Source organism: Sphaerodactylus townsendi, linkage group LG03 (genome assembly GCF_021028975.2).
Source record: "Sphaerodactylus townsendi isolate TG3544 linkage group LG03, MPM_Stown_v2.3, whole genome shotgun sequence".
NCBI lineage: Eukaryota > Metazoa > Chordata > Lepidosauria > Squamata > Sphaerodactylidae > Sphaerodactylus > Sphaerodactylus townsendi.
In genome coordinates this window covers 165,505,919-165,527,385 of record NC_059427.1, presented here as the reverse complement: position 1 = coordinate 165,527,385, position 21,467 = coordinate 165,505,919, and positions in this window count along the sequence as shown.

Below are 21,467 nucleotides of genomic sequence, written 5' to 3'. Positions count from 1 at the left end.
TGATAGCAACTGCACAGACAAGATAATGAAGTGTAGTACTGGCAAGGTGTCATCATAATCCTGAGGAGATTACAGAGAATTGACAGAACTTGGAAGCTGCCACACAATGCGGGGTTTCACCAAGTTCAGCTTCTCAAACTGTGTTGTGATGAACAATCTTTTCCATTTGTTGAATTGGAATGTATATTGACCCTTTCCAGTCTGTGTGTCATTGTTTTGTTTCCCACATTTTGTCCCTCCTGGGAATCATCTCCAATTGGGAAATGGCATGGGGGAAGAATTAACCCATCCCCTTCTCTACAGCTGTGGCTCCAATCCACGGGTCTTTCCCCACTCTTTTCCATCCCCCCTATGCCGCGGGCTGCTCTCAGGCGCGGCATCCCAGGCACGCACTCGGGCATAGGGGTCATCAAAAGGCGCCCTTAAGAAGAGCGCCTGGGATGCCGCGCGCTGAGGGGGTGCGACAGCGGCAGCGTCGGGGCGGCTGCGCTGTAGCCGCCCCTGTCGTGGGGAGTGCCCCGGGATCCCGTGCTACTTCAGGAGAGTAGCTCGGGGCTTAAGGTAAGTGGGGAAAGGCCCCATATTGGTTCCCCTCTAGCTGCTTTTTGCCAGTCGATGACACTCCAAAGAATCCACATAAGGACCTCAGCCTCAGATGTCGGCCCTAAATTAATACAGTTCACTTTAACCCCCAGTCACTTTTTTTCAGATTCAGAGACCTTTATTAGGCATATATAACACAGGGAGAGTAAGGAGTAAATCCAATAGGGGACAGTAAAAGTAATATGGTCAGCAGCCAAGGGAACCTAGTTCAAAACGCGCAGCAAAAATCTGGCTACGATTTCCGTTATTTCAGCCTCGGGATTGTTGAGCAGGAAAATTATCTTTGCATTATAGGAAGATCTGAGAATCCAACTGAAAATCTAATCAAGGTTAAGGCAGAGAAGTCTGGCCTAAAGTTGTTATTCTTAGGGCAGGAGAGCAAGATGTGTTCAAGGGAGCCAGTGTAAGTAGGGCAGAAAGAACAGTGTCGATCACGCCGAGGGATGTCCCCAGTCACTGTTTAAGGTGTGGAGTTCAGGGCAGGCTACATTTCTGAAATTCAAAAATATTTCTATGTTTAGGCACGTTAGGTTAAATCTTAAATCATTTTGGTCGATTCCGCACAGGCCAAAAGTCACAGGTGTAGGACGCTATGGGACTCGGTTTTTTGAGGGAGACTTGGCACAGGTCCTACCCCCAAAACCAGCCTGCCCTGTTTTACTTCCTGCAACCCAGGATTTTCGAAAATCACTAAACCAGCGATCCTTTTGAAAAAAAATCCTGTGTTGCAGCCACTCCTATGCAAACATCCAGGCCAGAGCACTTTATTTTACTCCCACTATGCCATCCATGGTCAGGGAGAATCCACCTGCCATTGAAAGGAAGGCCCCGTTTTCTTTTTCTTTTCTTTTGTGGGTTGCATCTGTATAGCTACGAAGGTGCAGCTGGTCATATGGTGGGATGATTGGTACGGCTGTGAGGGTTCATTTCTGCATGCCTGCATCGCTATGCATGTGTTGCTGGAAATAAAAGAAGAAGAAGAAGAAGAAGAAGAAGAAGAAGAAGAAGAAGAAGAAGAAGAAGAAGAAGAAGAAGAAGAAGAAGAAGAAGAAGAAGAAGAAGAGGAGGAGGAGGAGGAGGAGGAGGAGGAGGAGGAGGAGGAGGAGGAGGAGGAGGAGGAGGAGGAGTTTGGCTTTATATCCCCCCTTTCTCTCCTGTAGGAGAGTCAAAGGGGCTTACAATCAAACAAACAACAAAGAACCTTTATTGGCATAACAACATTATATACACAGATCCACTTAACCAAGTAGAGGGAAGCTAAAATAAATGTACAGGTAAAGAGGCTGTTGTTCAGGATTTGCTCCTAAAGCGCTGTTTTATATGCAAATCCAAAAATTTGGTGACTGCATCATTTGCATCACTACTGGGACTGTCCAACAGAAAGGTAATCTTTTGCAAGTCAGATTCATACTCTTTTTTGAGTAGCAGGGGTGACAAGTATTTGACTCTGGGTCCTATGTAAAGTGGACAATAAAGTAAAATGTGGTCTATAGAGTCAACACAATTCCCGTTGCATATGCATAGCCTTTGATGGTAAGGGGTTTTAGTGAATCTCCCTGTTGATATGGCTGATGGAAGGGCATTGCAACGGGCCAACATCATTGCTCTACGGAGCCTGGGCACGGTGGCTTACAATCTCCTTGCCCTTCCCCCCTCACAACAAACACCCTGTGAGGTGGGTGGGGCTGAGAGAGCTCCGAGAAGCTGTGACTAGCCCAAGGTCACTCAGCTGGCATGTGTGGGAGTGCACAGGCTAATCTGAATTCCCCAGATAAGCCTCCACAACTCAAGCGGCAGAGCTGGGAATCAAACCCGGTTCCTCCAGATCAGAGTGCACCTGCTCTTAGCCACTGCTCTTCGCCGCTACGCCACTGAGAGAAATGTCTTCATGCGAAGGCACACATTGGATTGTTTCCGTGGGCTTCGACTGCTGCCTGACGGCATACATGTGAATGGGAAAAAGGAAAACAGGTTCCTTTATAGTGACTGCATCCTGCTGTATATTTGCTGTGTGGAATCGGTCAGAGAGACGTTGACACCAATGCTCCCAGGAACAAATGTGTTAAATTCAGTCTTTCCTCTTCTGTCCTTGATGCAGCTGTAACTGGGAGCACCAGTGGCCTAGTGGTTAAGAGCAGGTGTACTCTAATCTGGAGGAACCAGGTTTGATTCCCCGCTCTGCTGCTTGAGCTGTGGAGGCTTATCTGAGGAATTCAGATTAGCCTGGGCACTCCAGCACATGTCAGCTGGGTGACCTTGGGCTAGTCACAGTTCTTCTGATCTCTCTCAGCCCCACCTATGTCACAGAGTGTTTGTTGTGAGGGGAAAAGGGAGAGGAGTTTGTAAGTCCATTTGAGTCTCCTTACAAGAGAGAAAGGGGGGATATAAATCCAACTCTTCTTCTTCTTCTCCACCGGCCAACTGGTGGGCTCTAGAATCTGGATGGAGGCTCACACTTCTGTTCTTATCAGGAGATGAAACTTTCCAGCTCACTGGAGCATGACTGAGCATTGCAAGGAAGAAGTAAATCCAGATCTGGTTCACTTGCTTCTGCACCTGGATCTCTTTTGGCGGACTGGGATTCATGTTTCCCAAAATGTTGCAGAGAGAAAGAAAGCAGACAGGTGTTTGGACATTTGCTTGAAAGTTTCTCCTGTAAAATATTTTCAGCTATGGCAAGTTCAGCAAAAACACAAGCTTGGATGAAGTGTGAACTGTGTTAGAACAATGCAAAGGATAACGGGTGGACTTAAGGCTGCCCTGGGTTCAGATCTCCACTCACTCATGAAACAAATTGGACCAGACATTCTCTTTTATTGTAACCTACCTCATGGGGTTGTTGTGAACATAAAATGGAAGAAAGAACAGTGCCCTAAGATTCATTAACAGAGAACAATAAACATGAAAAGAAATACACAGGAGGAGGGTAGGGTTTAAATCCCTGCTCTATCATGAAACTAGAAAGCTTTGACCTAATTAGTTATCCTTGCATTTTGTCCTACCTCATAGGCTTGGTGAGCAAATAGATGTGGTATAATTCTCCCTGAGCTTCTTGGGAGAAAGAGTAGGATGTAAATATACTTGGAATGGATGATGGGACATCTTTTCAGCTCCGGCTGAACTGGGAATGGAAGGGCAACAGGTGTATTTGGAATATATAATCCTGTCAAGCAAAGTAACGGGCAGAAATGTGGATTGTGCGGCACATTAAATTAGAACAGTTTTCTCTTAAAAGACCAGCCGTTTTACTTCAGAAGTTCATAATAAAACATAAGCAGAATTTTACCTAACCTGAGAGAGATAACATACAGTATATACATTAACAAAGTATCACAAATAATAGTTACATGCACGGGTCATGGTTAGTTACAGTTTGGTTGTGTTACAATATCTTATAGTCTAGTCAGAGCACTTTCTATCAGTGGCGTATCTCCCGGGCGCCACTCTTCTGGTCATGTGGGGGGCGTAAAATCGGCCCCCCACATGACCAGGAAGTCCTGCTGTCTCGTCGTTTTCGTGTGCCTTCGAGCCGTCCGAGCCACACAAAAATGATGACAGCAGGACTTCCTGCTGCCTCCAAGCGCCCTCAACCCCGCCCTGGACTCTTCCCTCCCTTCCTCCCCCCATCCCAAGCCCCACCCCCAGCCTCAGTGCTTATAAAAGAAGGTCTCCACGGGCCGGGACTGCAGTCTCTTCTGGCCTGCCCGGAGGGAAGGTCAGAAGAGACTGCAGGCTGCCGGCTGGGAGCCCAGCTGGCAGGGCAGGGGCGTAACAAGGCAGCCCTGGGCAAACTGTAGCCCTCAAAACTTTCAGGGTCTCATCAGGAGACTGCCCTAATGATACCCCCCAAGTTTGGTGCAGTTTGGTTCAGGGGGGCCAAAATTATGGACCCTCAAAACTGTAGCCCCCATCTCCTATTAGCTCCCATTGGAAACAATGGGGGATAGGGGCACCCCCTTTGGGAGTCCATAACTTTGGACTCCCTGAACCAAACCTCACCAAACTTGGGGGGTAGCATAAGGACAGTCTCCTGATGATACGCTGAAAATTTGGTGCTGCTAGCCTAAAAACCGCGCCTCCTGCAGGCCAGAAATGGAAAACCACTAAAATACCCCAAAACGAACCCAGCATTTTGATGCCCCCCACAAGGTGATGCCCTGGGCAGCTGCCCACCTTGCCCAATGGGCATTACGCCAGTGTGGCAGGGGGAGTCTGGGGGGGCACCCTAAACCTTGCCCATGTCCATGGTGACATGGGGGGTTGAGGGCAGTGGGGGTGGAGCTGAGGTGGGCGGGGCAGGGGCAGAGCCTGGGGAGCGTCCTGGAGACAACTTGTCTCCGGGCACCATTTACCCCTGGTACGCCTCTGCTTTCTATATATCATTTGGTTTACAGCAGTATACAGAGCATCTTTCTTTTAGTTAGTCAGTCAGGGAGTCTCCTAGTGTGCGGTGAGGGAACAGAACACTACCAACAGATTTTAACTGTCACCTTTAGAACATTCATGCAACTTCCCAGAATTCCATGCTGCTCTTGCTGCTGCTGCATGCAAAGCAAGGCTGGAAATTCCAACAGGAATCTACCTTTTCATCAAAAGTAGCGGAGACATCATGAGAACGCTCGCCCAGTTGGTTAGATAGTGCTCATGCATTAAACTGTTGTTCAGTGCGACACGCTGCAACAACCTCGAGACCAGTGGCAATGTGCTCAGTCAGTGCACAGAATCACAGGAAAACCTGGGAAAAAAAGCCACACTGACCTTTTTCCGGCTTTTTCTTTTACTGATTAGGCTTTTCATTTGACAACTGATCTAAGTAACTTTGCTTTTCAATTGACAATTGATCTGATATAAATAAGATGGTGAATGTGTGACAGCTATTTGACGTAACCAAGGGTTGGTTCACACTAGGCTTGGTGATTCAGTAAGCCTGAATCACAGCTCCCCCCCACCCCAAATGGCCATATTGATTTTTCAGCTTTTTCTTTTACTGATTAAAAAACCCAGGCATATTGTTGAAGGCTTTCACAGCCAGATTCAACTGGTTCTGGTGGATTTTCCAGGCTGTGTGGCCGTGGTCTGGTAGATCTTGTTCCTAATGTTTCGCCTGCATCTGTGGCTGGCATCTTCCGAGGTGTATCACAGAGGGAAGTCTGTTACACACTATGTCTCACTGGAACATGGCCACACAGCGGGGAAAACCCACCAGAACCAGCCAAACCCAGGTGTGTTTGAAAAGCCAAATACATCTGTGGCCGAAGAAGCTGAATAACATTCAGCTTTTAAATTTAAATCTTCTCTCTTACCCCACAGCTGCCATTTCCCAAGCCCACATGGACTTCGGAGTCAGCGAATGAGAAGGAGGGAGAGAAATCTCCTTGCCATGCATAGAGATCTGTCCCTTGCTGGTGGGAAGGGATGGGACAACCAGATCCTCCATGGAGTGCTGAGCTAGTGCTTTCCAAACTTGGTGTAAGCAGTGGCATAGGAGGTTAAGAGCTTGTGTATCTAGAGGAACCGGGTTTGATTCCCAGCTCTGCCACCTGAGCTGTGGAGGCTTATCTGGGGAATTCAGATTAGCCTGTACACTCCCACTCACGCCAGCTGGGTGACCTTGGGCTAGTCACAGCTCTTCGGAGCTCTCTCAGCCCCACCTACCTCACAGGGTGTTTGTTGTGAGGGGGGAAGGGCCAGGAGATTGTAAGCCCCTTTGAGTCTCCTGCAGGAGAGAAAGGGGGGATATAAATCCAAACTCTTCTTCTCTTCTTCTAACTCTGTGTTTCTAAGCACCAACAGGAGACGGGACAGCCATATCCTGAATCCAAAATCTACAGATAATTTTTATCAGTGCTCATGCCTGGATGTGGTGCATACGGAAGTAGGGTTGCCAGTGAGTTGGGAAATACCTGGAGATTTTAAGGATAGAGCCCAAGGAGGGGAGGGGACTTCTACAGGATATAATGCCATACAGTCCACCTTTCCAAAGTGGCCATTTTCTCCTGGTAAACTGGTCTCTGTTGCCTAGAAATTAGCTGTAATCCCAATAAATCTCCAGCCACCACCTGGACGTTGATGACATTATATGCAAGTGAGGTGCATTTGTACATATTGAATTTGCACAGTTTGCTGTCTGTAGCATTTTTATCTGACTCTTCCTCCACGAGGCATAAAGAAGTATGCATTGCCCCCCCTTCGTCAATTATACCCTCAGAACAACCCTGTGGTGTAGGTAACCTAGGAGAGCCAGGTCATCCAGTGACCTTCATGGCTGAATGGGAATCCGAGGCAGGGTCTCTCCAGTCTTGGTCTGACTGACACTCTCGGCCATTACATTTCAGTGACTTCCTCTTCCTCACTGCATTTAGAATGTTGTACATGAGCTGCCAGAATTAATTATGCAAAAACATGGAAAGTAAGAAATGTTCCCTCAATTGAAGATTTTTTTTGTCAAATTAATAGAGTATATACAAATGGACAAAATTTCAAATCTTATAGAACATCACAATTTAACTGATTTTTCATCAACATGGGAACCGTTAGTAAAATACTTGATGAGTGAAAAAATATTGTATTCCTTCAAAATGTAATAAATTGTTAAATCATCTTTTTTTTTCTCTTTTCCTCTCTATAGACAGCACTTTACGGAAGACTAAGTATTAGTTGTTTCTTTTATGTATAGATAATATGTATTGATGTACATGTATTGGATGTAACAAACCTTATTCAACTTCAGATTATTAAGGAGGAAATATTAGATTTAAGTAACAAAGACGAAGTATATAGATATGATGGACTAGTTTATATGTATATCAGGTCATCTAGTCAGAATTTAATATACAAATCTCTTTCTGTATAAAACAGCAACAAGTATATATACTAAATAGATAGATCAAAATTAAACTGAATTATATGTATAAGTTTATATGTATCCTAGCTGGAAGTATATTAGTTTAAAAACTGTACTGCATAAGTTAGAATGAGTTGTTTTTAAATGGATAGATTTTTAATGTAATAACTTTATGTAAAAACTTATATGTAACAATTTCTGTTAATCCTGCAATAACTGAAATTCAAATTGTCAATTTTTCTTACTCAATAAAATTTAATTAAAAAATAGAATGTTGTATATGCATGTACATATCAGTAGGGCTTACTCAGAGTAGACAAAAATGGTAAGCAGCCGTATCACCTCCCATAAAATATGGAACAACCCCCCCACCCCTCAAGTAATATTGGGGCTGAGCAAATTGACATAAAATATTGTGTAAGCTCCTGAGTTTTCACTCGAGCCCCTTCCGCACATGCAGAATAATGCACTTTCAATCCACTTTCAATCTACTTTGCAGGGGTGCGGAATAGCAAAATCCACTTGTAAACAATTGTGAAAGTGGATTGAAGTGCATTATTCTGCATGTGCGGAAGGGGTCTCGGAGTAGGCCTCCAGTGTTCTTTCCAGTTCATTTCCATAGGCTTGGTCTACCCACAAAGAAATCCACATGCTTGACTTTGCAAGTCGAACACCTGGCTGTGTGTGCCCAGAAACCAAGCGCTTCTCACACAATAAACGCAGCTTTATGAAAGCTAATCAGATCTCTTCAGCGATGGCGTGATGCAACAGGGAGCAATCTTTTCAAGCGGTGGATTTTCTTACTTCAGAACACCACGACCAGCCGTGCAAACCGAGGCCCCTGAACCGCTATTAAGCATGATTAGGAAGAGAACACTGACTGTAACTGAAATGCTTCCCTTGCTCTATTTTCAGAGACGAGTGTGTGCTGCAAAGCAATCTGTAAAGCTCCCATATCTCTCCAGTAATCTCGTAGATTCCACCAGCGTTTGTGGGGGAGTGGAGCGTTAATTCACCCTGTCATCAGCTGCCGTTTTCATAGGAACGCTATACCGACTACCGTCATCTTAGAGAAAAGTACAGCTTCGGCTACAAGACAGCAGATAAGAGGTAGAAGTCACGCTGGACGTGCAACAGTCATTCCCTTTTCTATCCAGTGTGCTGTGCGCTTTACTATTAACCCAGAGATTATAATAAAGACGATGAGGTTTGACACACGAACGATCCACATGTGGGGGATGGCAAAACGGCCGACATGATTAAGAAACCCCAGTGTTCCAACGTTTTGCAGCTGGTGGAGAATATTAAAAGCCTGTATCTCTGGTTGAGAAATAGTTGTGCTATGGAAACTGAGCAGCTGCAGGGGGTTTGCTTCATTTGCTCAGGCTGGAAAGGAGTTTGTAAGCCCCTTTGAGCGTCCTATAGGAGAGAAAGGGGGAATATAAATCCAACTCTTCTGATCATTATGGTATTGCTTGTGAGGAAATTTGGTAGAGTAGATAACTGTATACCAGTGATGGCGAACCTTTTCGAGACCGAGTGCCAAAACTGCAACACAAAACCAACTTATTTATTGCAAAGTGCCAACATGGCAATTTAACCTGAATACTGAGGTTTTAGTTTAGAAAAAACGGTTGGCTCCGAGGCACGCGTTACTCGGGAGTAAGCTTGGTGGTAGTCAATGGCTTTGCTTTAAAGCAACCATGCAACTCTTCCAATGGGTGAATCATGACCCTAGGAGGGTTTACTCAGAAGCAAGCCCCATTGCCAACAACTGAGCTTACTTCCAGGTAAAGGAGTGCGCTTTAGTTCTTCGCATGAAAATCAGTGGGGTTTAACAGCGCTTAACAGGGTTACCTGCACTACTTCCCCAAAACTGGGTCTTAAGTTTAATGCTAATAATCAAGCCCAGCGTCCCAGGCCAGCCTAGATGTGTTGGGGAAGGGGGACACTCTGTTTGTGTGTGCCCATAGAGAGGGCTCTGAGTGCCACCTCTGGCACCCGTGCCATAGGTTCGCCATCACTGTGCTATGGAAAATGAGCAGCTGCAGGGGGTTTGCTTCATTTGCTCAGGCCGGAAAGGAGTTTGTAAGCCCCTTTGAGCATCCTATAGGAGAGAAAGGGGGAATATAAATCCAACTCTTCTTCTTTTTTCTATGGTACTGCTTTTGAATCAATTCGATCCTGCTTTAAAAGAAGGATAACTGATCATTATGGTATTGCTTGTGAGGAAATTTGGTAGAGTGGATAACTGTACGCTATGGCACCGCTTATGAGAAAAAACGATTCTGGTTTGTAAAACGGATCGCATGCCTACCTAGTGTTTCTACCCCTTGTTGGTATATTCTAAATGTATCTAAGGCTGAATCGTCTGGTGAACATCCTGCTGGTATACCGAGGGGACCGTGTCTTGAGGGGGCTTTCAGATGTCTAGATGGACTAATCCCAGCCATCAGAGCTGTTCCACTTTAAATAATGCCATCTACTGGCTCTTTCTGGGCACAAACAGATCATACTGCAAGATATCACTCCATCTGTAAAATTTGCATTCTGCCTTTGTTTTATTGCTCATTACAAGATCAAGCCATGTTTTGTTTCAGGTGCTGATGTTAAAGTATTCCTTAGAATGCACTTGCCGGAGTTGACATCTCTGCCAGACTGGTAATGTCCCCATATCATGTGTTCAGATATCTCTTTAACCATGGAGACTAGCAATCTATCCCTTTCTTGGAATGAAAGCTAGATTTCATGGGACTAGAAGATGCTCAACATTTCTTTAATAACTTTTTTTAAATCTCACCTCCAATTAACTCAGGGTGGCATAGATAGTCACACACACAATGTCACAGCAACCCTGTGAAGTAGAGTAGCCTGAGAGAGTATGGTAGTCCCAAAGTCAATGAGTGAAATTCATGGCCATGTGAAGATTAGAACACAGATCTCTCTGGACTTAATTTGACATGCTAATCACCATGACGCCACCGTGATCATTTTCAAATCAAGTGCAGAGGAGGAGTTTGGAAATGTATAATTGTATTCTGAATGTTGATGCTGACAATGGATTCAAGGTGCAGGAAAAGAGATTCCGCCTAAACATTACAGAGGCATAGCTACCAGGGAGCCAGGGGGTGCATGTTGCACTGGGTGCGAGCCGGGGGGGGGGGGGGGCAGAATTTCAGGTTAGTTTGTGGGTTTTTTGGTATTGTTAGTGTTTTTTCAGTTTTTGGCCTGCAGGGGGTGCAGTTTTTAGGCTAGCAGCACCAAAGTTTCAGGGAGTTTTTGGAAAACTCTCCTGATGATACCACTCAGGGTTGGTAAGGTTTGGTTTAGGGGGTCCAAAGTTATGGACTCTCAAAGGGGATGCCCCATCTTCCATTGTTTCCAATGGGAGCTAATAGGAGATGGTGGCTATACCTTTGAGGGTCCATAACTTTGGACCCTCTGAACCAAACTTCACCAAATCTGGGTGGTATCATCAGGAGAGTCTCCTAAAGATACCCTAAAAGTTTGGTGCTGCTAGCTTAACAATTGCACCCCTGACAGCAGGCACCCCCCAAATTTTCCCAGATTCTCCTTTTAAATCCATTCCCTTCGGCATGGATTTAAAGGGAGAATCTGAGGTCCCCAGTTTAAACATTGAAAGTGATGCTGTTACAGGGTGGGGGACCCCAGATTCTCCCTTCAAGGTGAATTTGAAAGGAGAATCTGGGCTCTCTTGTTTTAACACCATTGAAAGTGATGCTGTTTGGGGGTGGATTCCAGCATCACAGCAACTGCCCATGTCCCCCCCCCCATGCAAAACTCAGATGTTGCACTGGGATCCATTTTCCTTAGCTACACCTCTGGTCGGGAGTGCTTTGATTGTGTGTTCCTGCATGGTAGGGGGTTGGACTTGATGGCCCTTGTGGTCTCTTCCAATTCTGTGGCTCATTCCGCACATGCAGAATAATGCACTTTCAAACTGCTTTCAGTGCTCTTTGAAGCTGTGCGGAATGGCAAAATCCACTTGCAAACAGTTGTGAAAGTGGTTTGAAAACACATCATTTTGCGTGTGTGGAAGGGGGCCTATGATTCTATGATTTATTGCCCCAAGGGAGTTATCACACTGGATTGTGTATTATGTATTTTATGCCACTTTAAAATGGTAGGAATATCAAGCAGGGTATATATTCGAAATACAAAATGGAGTCCTGAACTTGAAGCACAGAACGTTCTGAATGTACATGCCAAATTTGAGAACATAGGAAGAGCCCTATGGATCAGTTTGAAGATCCCTATAGTCCAGTATCCTCTTTCACACAACAGCCAACCAGTAGGACCAACCAGCAGGGCATAGAAGCCATCATGGCCTTCCCCAACATGGCTTCCTAGCACTGCTGCCTATGGGCCTTTCCCCACTCTTTTCCATCCCCCCTATGCTGCGTGCTGCTCTCAGCACCCGGCATCCCAGGCGCGTGCCCGGGCATCCCCACCGGGCATCCCCATCCCGGTCATCAAAAGGCACCCTTAAGAAGAGCGCCTGGGATGCCGCGCACTGAGGGGGTGCGACAGCGCCAGCGTCGGGGCGGCTGCGCTGCTGCCACCCCTGTCGTGGGGAGTGCCGGGGGACCCAGCGCTACTCTCCTCAGGTAGCGCGAGGCTTAAGGTAAGTGGGGAAAGGCCCTATGTACATGGATTAGTCATTTTGTGTTAGAAAAGGGGATGGATACAACCAAGATATGGCAGCAACACAGTCTGTATCTAATGGGTTAAACCACAACCATGTGGGTAATTTTAACCACAATGTGAAATAAACCATGCCATAAAGAATAGTTTACATAGTATGACATACAGAATTTCATACATTTATAATCAATTTTGAAATAAGTACATGAATGTGCAAGATAGCATTTCACACATCAGTTGCTGTTTCAAAATAAACACAAAAGGTGGGGCTAGTTAAGCTCTGGTACTGGTTAACCTCGTAATGCCTTCTCAGACCCCTCAGTATGTTCTTATTATTTTAGTTTGCAATCAAAAATTCTCCTATGGACCCTCTTCGTAACAATTTCTCTCTTGAAATATGTGCAGCTAATGGTTCTCAACAAGAGCAACCAGCCGCTGAGTATGGCGCCCCTGTTCGATTACATCAAGATTACATCCTCCTATGGAGGAGTCCGGTCGCTCCCTAGGGGAGGGTTTTAAAGGAAAGGATTTACCGGGTGCCTTTTATTATGATATTACCGCTGTTTTAATGTAATTTAGTATCTTTTAATGTTGGAGCTTTATGGGTCGTTGTTGTTTTAATTGCATGGTTTGCCTTCTTATTTGTTTGTATCAACCTGTTGTGCACCACCCGGAGCCCCTTGGGGACAGGGCGGTATAGAAATCGAAATAATAAATAAATAAATATAAATAAAAGAGGGAACCAATTAATTAATTAATTGAAATGGCAGCCAATGAAAACAGGAAGTGTCAGGGAAGCAGTAGGTTCCGTCGTTACATTGCCGAGTCATCTGAAGGGCTTTTCTATAGACACTTTTTAACATTAACAGTAGCAGTTGATACCTATTGCTGGACCCTCTGAATTACAGCAAAATAACACTGGACCCAAGATGGGAGGCCAAGAAAAGGTGCCAAAAAGGGTGCTGTGGGGAAGCAGGCAAGGCAGCGATGGGTGGGCAAAATGGCAGATTGGCTTGGCTTGGCTTGGCTTGGCTTGGCTTGGCTTGGCTTGGCTTGGCTTGGCTTGGCTTGGCTTGGCTTGACAGGGATGCTTCGCAGCAGGCGACTTCTCCAGGCAATGGACACCCCACTGCGAACCACATAGGCATGCCACAAGCGGTAAGTGCATCAAAGACCAATGATATTCAAGTGCTGAAAAACAGGAAAAAAACCCAATGGTGGTGGAGTAGTGGTGGAGAAAGTTGCTGCTGCAGGGGTTGGGTTTCTGCGTAAGGACTGCTGACTTTCACATCTATTTGGCAGTTATCCGGGCTTTGCTGCTATCTTTCCTTAAAGGTCACAGCAAATCTTGGGAAAACATGGGAGGTGCATGAATACACAATGATACTGCAGGGAAGTGGAGGAAAAACCCTCTTCCCAACAGCAATGAACCGGGGACAAACAGCCCATGTAGAAATGGCAGGGGTACCAGGACTGTATATCATCATAGTAGGATGTGTGTATGTGTGTCCAAACCCTGAAAGTATCTGAACCTAGTGGCTCTCGAGGAATCTCTGAAATCTCCATGGTAAAGACCATAGAGCTTCAGGGGATTCCTAGAGGGTTCCCCACAACTTTTGTGTTTGGACATAACTCTTTCCCCCACTTTCTCCTGTCATGATTATAAGCAGCAACGGGCAAGTGATTGGATTCGCAGGCGAAACAACTGCTGGGGGCAGGCAGATGGAAATCCTTGGATTTGGCCAGCGTGGTGCACTGGTGAAGAGCAGCGGACTCTAATCTGGAGAACATAGTTTGATTCCCCACTCCTCCTCATGAGCGGTGCACTCTAATTTGATGAAATAGTAATCGAAGGCTGCTATGAGTCTTCTATAATATGTTGACAATTTTAATTTGTAATAAATACATATGTGTTTTTGATACTTAGCCTTTTAATTACTTCTGGAACTTTTAGGCACTTAACTCTAATCTGGTAAACCAGGTTGGTTTCCCCAGTCCTCCACATGATGCTTGCTGGGTGATCTTGGGCTAGACCAGGGGTAGGGAACCTGCGGCTCTCCAGATGTTCAGGAACTACAATTCCCATCAGCCCCTACCAGTCTGGCCAACTGGCCACGCTGGTAGGGGCTGATGGGAATTGTAGTCTCTGAACATCTGGAGAGCCGCAGGTTCCTACCCTGGCTAGACCTGCCCTTCTCGGTCCTCTTAGCTCCACCCTGCCCTACAAGGCAGTCTGTTGTGGGGAGGGGGAGGGAAACTGATTGTAAGCTGCTTTGAGAAAATAGAGATAGAGAAAAGCAGGATATAAAACCAGCTATTCTTTGTCTTCTTAACTAAAATTAAATTAAATTAAAATTTTACCTCAAGCTAGTAAATGGTGTAATTGGTAAATACTCCAATCAACTGTGCATCTGTTGAGTTATTCTCTCCTTATTTTTCCACACCAATTACAGCACTTTTTCAGTGCTGTAGTTCAACAACATGCATTCAGATTTCACACAGCAGCCAGTTGATATTTGTCATCTAAAGGGCACAGGAGGAGCTAGGAGCACAAGATAACCGGGAATAAAATAAGTATTTTAATTGCACTCGCTTACGTTTTGCTGTAGACTTCTGGATAGTTTTTGCAAATATATAATTCTGAGCTAAGCACAAAGGTCTCTTAGTAAGTTAATGCTGTTCCCACAACTCTGTATCTAACCGGTTTATTGACAGGCTGTTACATGTTCATATATTATGTGTATACACACACACTCTCCACTAGGTGGGGCGGGAGAGCAATTGCAACCGGCCAAATGAATAAATCATGATGAAAATTGAGGATGCCGTCAAGAGGAGTAACGTGCTTTTCTAAAGGGAACTTGAAAACTTGAGAAGTAATTTAAGGAAACCACATTAAATACTCAAATGTTTAATGGAACCCATGTGTCCCAGGCAGAGAAAGAAAGGGAGAGAAATATAGGGGAGGAAATCAAGGAGACAATATGTCTGTGGGACTTGTTCTAATTATGGGGCACAGCGCCGGCAAGTATCAGTCATTATAATTATAGTTAAAATCTTTAGCACGGCAAAGGCACCTCTATACTGCTGCATAAAACAAAAGACACCCAGCCATAAACTGACTTAAGGCCTGTACAAGGGAGGCTAATTCCAGTCATTTCTGAATGCTTCAGGCAGCGCATCGTATGAGTGACTGTTCTTCTTTATTACCACCAACTTGTGTGCTAGCTAGCAGATGTCTGCAAATTCGGGTGGGGAGGGGAGGTTGGCTGGAAAGGAAGGAGTCGTTCATTGTCTCCAATTTGTCTGATGCTTTGCTCAGTTCAAAGAAAGCTGAGAACTCTCCGGACATCAGAGCCTTGGAAGAGCTGAACGGCACCCAAATATCATCAACCAGTTCTCAGTTTCTGCTTTGAAACATGAGAACAGTTCATCATTGGGGGTGCCTTAAGCATTCCTGACACGTGGACACTTAACCACTGTGTTATTTTAAAAGCCTAAAGCAAACTGAAATCTATCACCAAGGAAATCAGGCACACGTTTATGTGGCTAGAGGGGTTCTATAACTGGACGACATTTGTATGCTTAGTTCATCTACATTTTCTTAAGAACATAAGAAAGAGCCTGCTGGATCAGACCAGAGTCCATCTAGTCCAGCACTCTGCTACTCACAGTGGCCCACCAGGTGCCTTTGGGAGCTCACATGCAGGATGTGAAAGCAATGGCCTGCTGCTGCTGCTGCTGCTCCCGAGCACCTGGTCTGCTAAGGCATTTGCAATCTCAGATCAAGGAGCATCAAGATTGGTAACCATAGATCGACTTCTCCATAAATCTGTCCAAGCCCCTTTTAAAGCTATCCAGGTTAGTGGCCATCACCACCTCCTGTGGCAGCATATTCCAAACACCGATTGCACATTGCATGAAGAAATGTTTCCTTTTATTAGTCCTAATTCTCTCCCCCCCCCCCCCCCCAGCATTTTCAATGTATGCCCCCTGGTTCTAGTATTGTGAGAAAGAGAGAAAAATGTCTCTCTGTCAACATTTTCTACCCTATGCATAATTTTATAGACTTCAATCATATCCCCCCTCAGACGTCTCCTCTCCAAACGAAAGAGTCCCAAACACTGCAGCCTCTCTTCATAGGGAAGGTGCTCCAGTCCCTCAATCATCCTCATTGCCCTTCTCTGCACTTTTTTTCTATCTCTGCACTTTTTCTATATCTTAGCAATCCTTCTGATAGTTCTACAGGGAAGATCAGTTATTGTCTCCATGTCTCCACATTGCAAATGTAGAGGTCAGGCTGGGAGACAGCTTCAGTAAATTTACCTAGTAAATCCTTGTCTGAGCAGAAGTGTGAACTAGGAAGTTCAAAGTTCACACCATTCACCACCAACTGTTGGAAAGCTGGGTCAGTCATAATCATTCAGACTCCATAGGGCTGTTCATGTTGTTATTTGGTTGCAAGGATTGCATGGGATAATCTTGTCATCTTCATTCCTGTGTTCTTTGGAAGAATAATGGCACACTCATATAATGCTTAGATCCACTCAAAAGATCTTCCTTCTTCCACTTTGTGCCAATTCCCACCACCCACCACTCTCCCACAAGCAGATAGGGTAGCCAACTCTGGCTTGGGAGATCCCTGGACATTTTGGGATGGTGGAATTTGGGGAGGAAGCTTATCAGAAGCTATGGTACGCCAGAGAATCTGCCTCCTGAAGCTATAATTTCCTGGAGGGCAGTAGTTCCAGTGGTGGGATCCAACCAGTTCTCACCACTTCTCTAAAAGTAGTTACTAATTTTTTCTGAGTGCCGAGAAGGGGCTACTAAAGCAGCCTCCCTGCCCAATAGGGACTGGAGGTGCGTGTGTGCGGCGGCGCCACTGTTTGAATCCCACCACCACCGGAACCTGTTATTAAAATTTTTCGATCCCACCACTGAGTAGTTCCCAACCTTTTTGGTATGGTTGTTCACAAGGTCACATTTTCTTAGTAGGTTAAACCACTTAAACCGGGGGAGGGCGGTATATAAATATAATAAAAAAACAAAAAAACAGAGCATGTGTGCACAAATCAAGAAAACATGCAACAGTAGTTCCTCCCACCTCTCAGCCAGCATTTCTGGAGAACTGAGTTTTCTTTAAATTAAAAAAAATACATTCGATCTATTGCAGGATAGATCGTGAAAATGGCTTTTTAAAAATGCACGGCAAACAATCTCCCAACTTGGAAATAGGGGGCAGGCAAAATGGCGGCTAGACTCAGGGGAAGCGGTGGGACCCCTCCTCTTGTGCAGTTGAAGAAACACATGGAAACCGCACTGCAAAGCACACAGCTGCGTTTCAAAGATGAAGTGCACAAAGGGCTATAGTCTGCCTAGTTAACACTGTGATGTGACGTCACCCAATGGATCAGTAATGACTTGGTGTTTGCATGAGGGACCACCATTTTAATCTTTTCACTCAGAGAGATCTGTTTAGTTACTGTCAGTCCAGGCCTGAGTGGTCAATGACCTTAGAAGGGTGTAACTAAAGGGCAACAGGTATATTCGGAATATATAATCCTGTCAGGCAAAGTAACGGGCGGAAACGTGGATTGTGCGGCACATCAAATTAGAATAGTTTATCTCTCAAACGACCAACCGTTTTACTTCAGAAGTTCGTAAAAACATAAGCAGAACTTTACTTAACCTGAGAGAGAAAACATACAGTATATACATTATATACAGAGTATCACAAATAATAGTTACATGCACGGGTCATGGTTAGTTACAGTTTGGTTGTGTTACAATATCTTATAGTCTAGTCAGAGCACATTTCTATATATCCTTTGGTTTACTGCAGTATACAGAGCATCTTTCTTTTAGTTAGTCAGGGAGTCTCCTAGTGTGTGTAGGGGAACAGAACACTACCAACGGATTTTAACTGTCACCTTTAGAACGTTCGGGCAGCTTCCCAGAATCCCATGCTGCTCTTGCTGCTGCTGCATGCAAGGCAAGGCTGGAAATTCCAACAGTAACTTGGTTTGAGATTGCAGCCTTTGTCTTGTAGAAATTGCAGAAATTGGATTACGTCAGAGTTCTCAAATTAGAAAGATGTTTTGCCACATGAGTCGAAACAAGGCATCTTGTTTTAAAGACTTCATAACATTTGCAGCATTTGCCAGCTTCCCTGGAAAAAAAAATATTGCACAAGGCATACGATGCTGCAGAATCACGCTCTTTATGTCACGGTTATGTGCGCTAAGTCAGAAGGCAGAGGAAACAGAAGTCAATTTCATAATCATCCATGGCTGTTTGAAGCACTGTCTGGCTGTGTGGGAAGAGATCAGATTTTCATTCATGTGTTTTGTCAGTGTATGAGCACTAGACTGCCAGTTGTAACATCAGCAAGAAATGCTGTGAGTCAGAAGAATGGCCCGATGGAGTATCTCACTGATTATGAAAATACATAAATAAATAATAGAAGGAGTTTGAATTTATATCCCCCCTTTCTCTCCTATAGGAGACTCAAAGGGGTTTACAAACTCCTTTCCCTCCTCTCCCCACAACAAACACCTTGTGAGGTAGGTGGGGCTGAGAGAGCTTAGAAGAACTGTGACTAGCCCAAGGCCACCCAGCTGGCATGTGTTGGAGTGCACAGGCTAATCTGAATTCCCCAGATAAGCCTCCACAGCTCAGCGGCAGAGCAGGGAATTAAACCTGGTTCCTCCAGATTAGAGTACACCTGCTCTTAACCACTACACTACTGCTGCTCCTGCTTATAAATAATAAATTTATTAATAAATAAATAAATAAATAAATAAATAGAAGGAAGGAAGGAAGGAAGGAAGGAAGGAAGGAAGGAAGGAAGGAAGGAAGGAAGGAAGGAAGGAAGGAAGGAAGGAAGGAAGGAAGGAAGGAAGGAAGGAAGGAAGGAAGGAAGGAAGGAAGGAAGATGGGCAGGCAGGCAGGCCTGGATCAGGTGTCCAAGTGGGATAAGGGACAATCGGTTGCTCTTCCTGGATTTAGGAATGGGAGAACTGCTGATCATTCTCTGGTATGGGAGGGCTATCTGCAGTACCAATGACAGAACCGAAAATGATCATGACTCTACCATTCCTGGATCAAGGGCCATTAAACCCCCTTGCTTCCCAAAGAGCCATTGAACAAACAGACTTATGCCCCTGTTTTCATCGCATACGTCTGACGGCTGTGCTGGGGGCATTCCTGATGCAAAGGTTCGGTGGAACGCTTGTAGAAAGCCCCTAACTGCACTAGCATCAAGAAGAATACTGATGCACCTCTGAGGACTGGGGACAAAGGAGAAGGAAAGTTTATCTTGCTGTAGTACATTAAAAAAAAGTCACTGAATATATTGTTTGCACGTATATATTGTTTGCACTCTGACTTGGATAGCCCAGGTTAGTCCAATCTCACTGAATATATTGTTTGCACGTTTATTGATTGATTGATTGATTGATTGATTGATTGATTGATTGTTCCACTTATATACCGCCCTCCCCCGGAGGGCTCAGGGCGGTTCACAACATTAACAGCAAACAAGTGGATAGATAAAATCGTACAAAATAAAAAGTTAAAATACAGCGCTCAAATTATCGCAACCATTTTAAATACAGATGGCGTCCGACTACTAAACTCCTCTAAGAGGGGAACAGCGGGCCTTAGTTGTTGTTAACGGGCATGAATATCAGCAGCTGGCCTCCCCAAAGGCCCGGTGGAATAGCTCAGTCTTGCAGGCCCTGCGGAATTCATTAAGGTCCCGCAGGGCCCGGACAGTTGGAGGGAAAGCATTCCACCAGGCAGGGGGGCCAGGGCTGTAAAAGCCCTGGCCCTAGTGGAGGCAAGCTGCATCATGGAGGGGGCGGGGATCACCAGCAGATTGGCCTCTGCTAAACGCAGAGACCGACGTGGGACATATGGGGCCAGACGGTCTTGTAGGTACGAGGGTCCCAGACCGCGTAAGGCCTTAGAGGTTAACACCAGCACCTTGAAGACGATTCGGAACTCAATTGGGAGCCAGTGCAAGCGATGCAACACGGCATGATGTGATCTCTAATGGCACCTCCTGTGAGCAGGCGAGCCGCTGCATGCTGGACCAATTTCAATTTCTGGATCAGCCGCAAGGGAAGGCCCGCGTAGAGCGTAGAGCGAGTTGCAATATTCTTACAAACTCCTTTTGTTTGCACTCTGACTTGGATAGCCCGGGTTAGTCCAATCTCACTGACTATATTGTTTGCACGTATATATTCTTTGCACTCTGACTTGGATAGCCCGGGTTAGTCCAATCTCATCAGATCGTAAAAGCTAAGCAGGGTCAGCCTTGGTTAGCACTTGGTTGGGAGTCCACCAACGAATACCCAGCCAGAGCCCTTCAGGGATAGGGCGGGATAGAGATCCAATTACATAAATTAATACCAGAGTTGCTATGGAGAGGAAAGAAAGGGCAACCCTCCTCTGTTCGTCTTTTGTCTTGGCCTTCACTAGTTTAGCGGAGGAGAGATAAGCCGTCAGGAAACAGCAAAAGAATGCTTTCACACAGCAGATTCACATACCAGAGTTCCCATCCCCCCAGTACTTAAGCTACCCCGACAGCCACCTTGAGTCTCCTTACAGGAGAGAAAGGTGGGGTATAAATCCAAACTCCTCCTCCTCCTCCTCCTCCTTCAACAGCCACCTTAAGTCTCCTTACAGGAGAGAAAGGTGGGGTATAAATCCAAGCTCCTCCTTCTACATTGGGAAGAACCGGGAAACTGCACAAACTTTTAAAATGGATGTTTAGAAATGTACCTTTGAACTATGATGCAGCAAGAGTGATTTATGATGAGCATTAGTAACTAGATTTGTACCTCAGCATTTCAGCAAGAGTTTTGAACAAATCTGTTGAGTCTGGAGGGTTAGCCCTACCAAATGCCAGGTGGCATTATCAGACCGTTATCTAGCAAATAAGATATAATGTTAGGAGAGAAATGGAAGAGAAAAATGAATAAGAAAGAAAGAAAGAAAGAAAGAAAGAAAGAAAGAAAGAAAGAAAGAAAGAAAGAAAGAAAGAAAGACAGACAGACAGACAGACAGACAGACAGACAGACAGACAGAAAGACAGAAAGAAAGAAAGACAGACAGACAGACAGACAGACAGACAGACAGAAAGACAGAAAGACAGAAAGAAAGACAGACAGACAGACAGAAAGACAGAAAGACAGAAAGAAAGACAGAAAGACAGAAAGAAAGACAGAAAGAAAGACAGAAAGAAAGAAAGACAGAAAGAAAGAAGAGGCAGATAGTGCTTTACAGACAAGACAGCCTGCTTCAGAAAAGGAGGGTGAATAAGGTGATACTCTGTGTCTCTTTATGATTT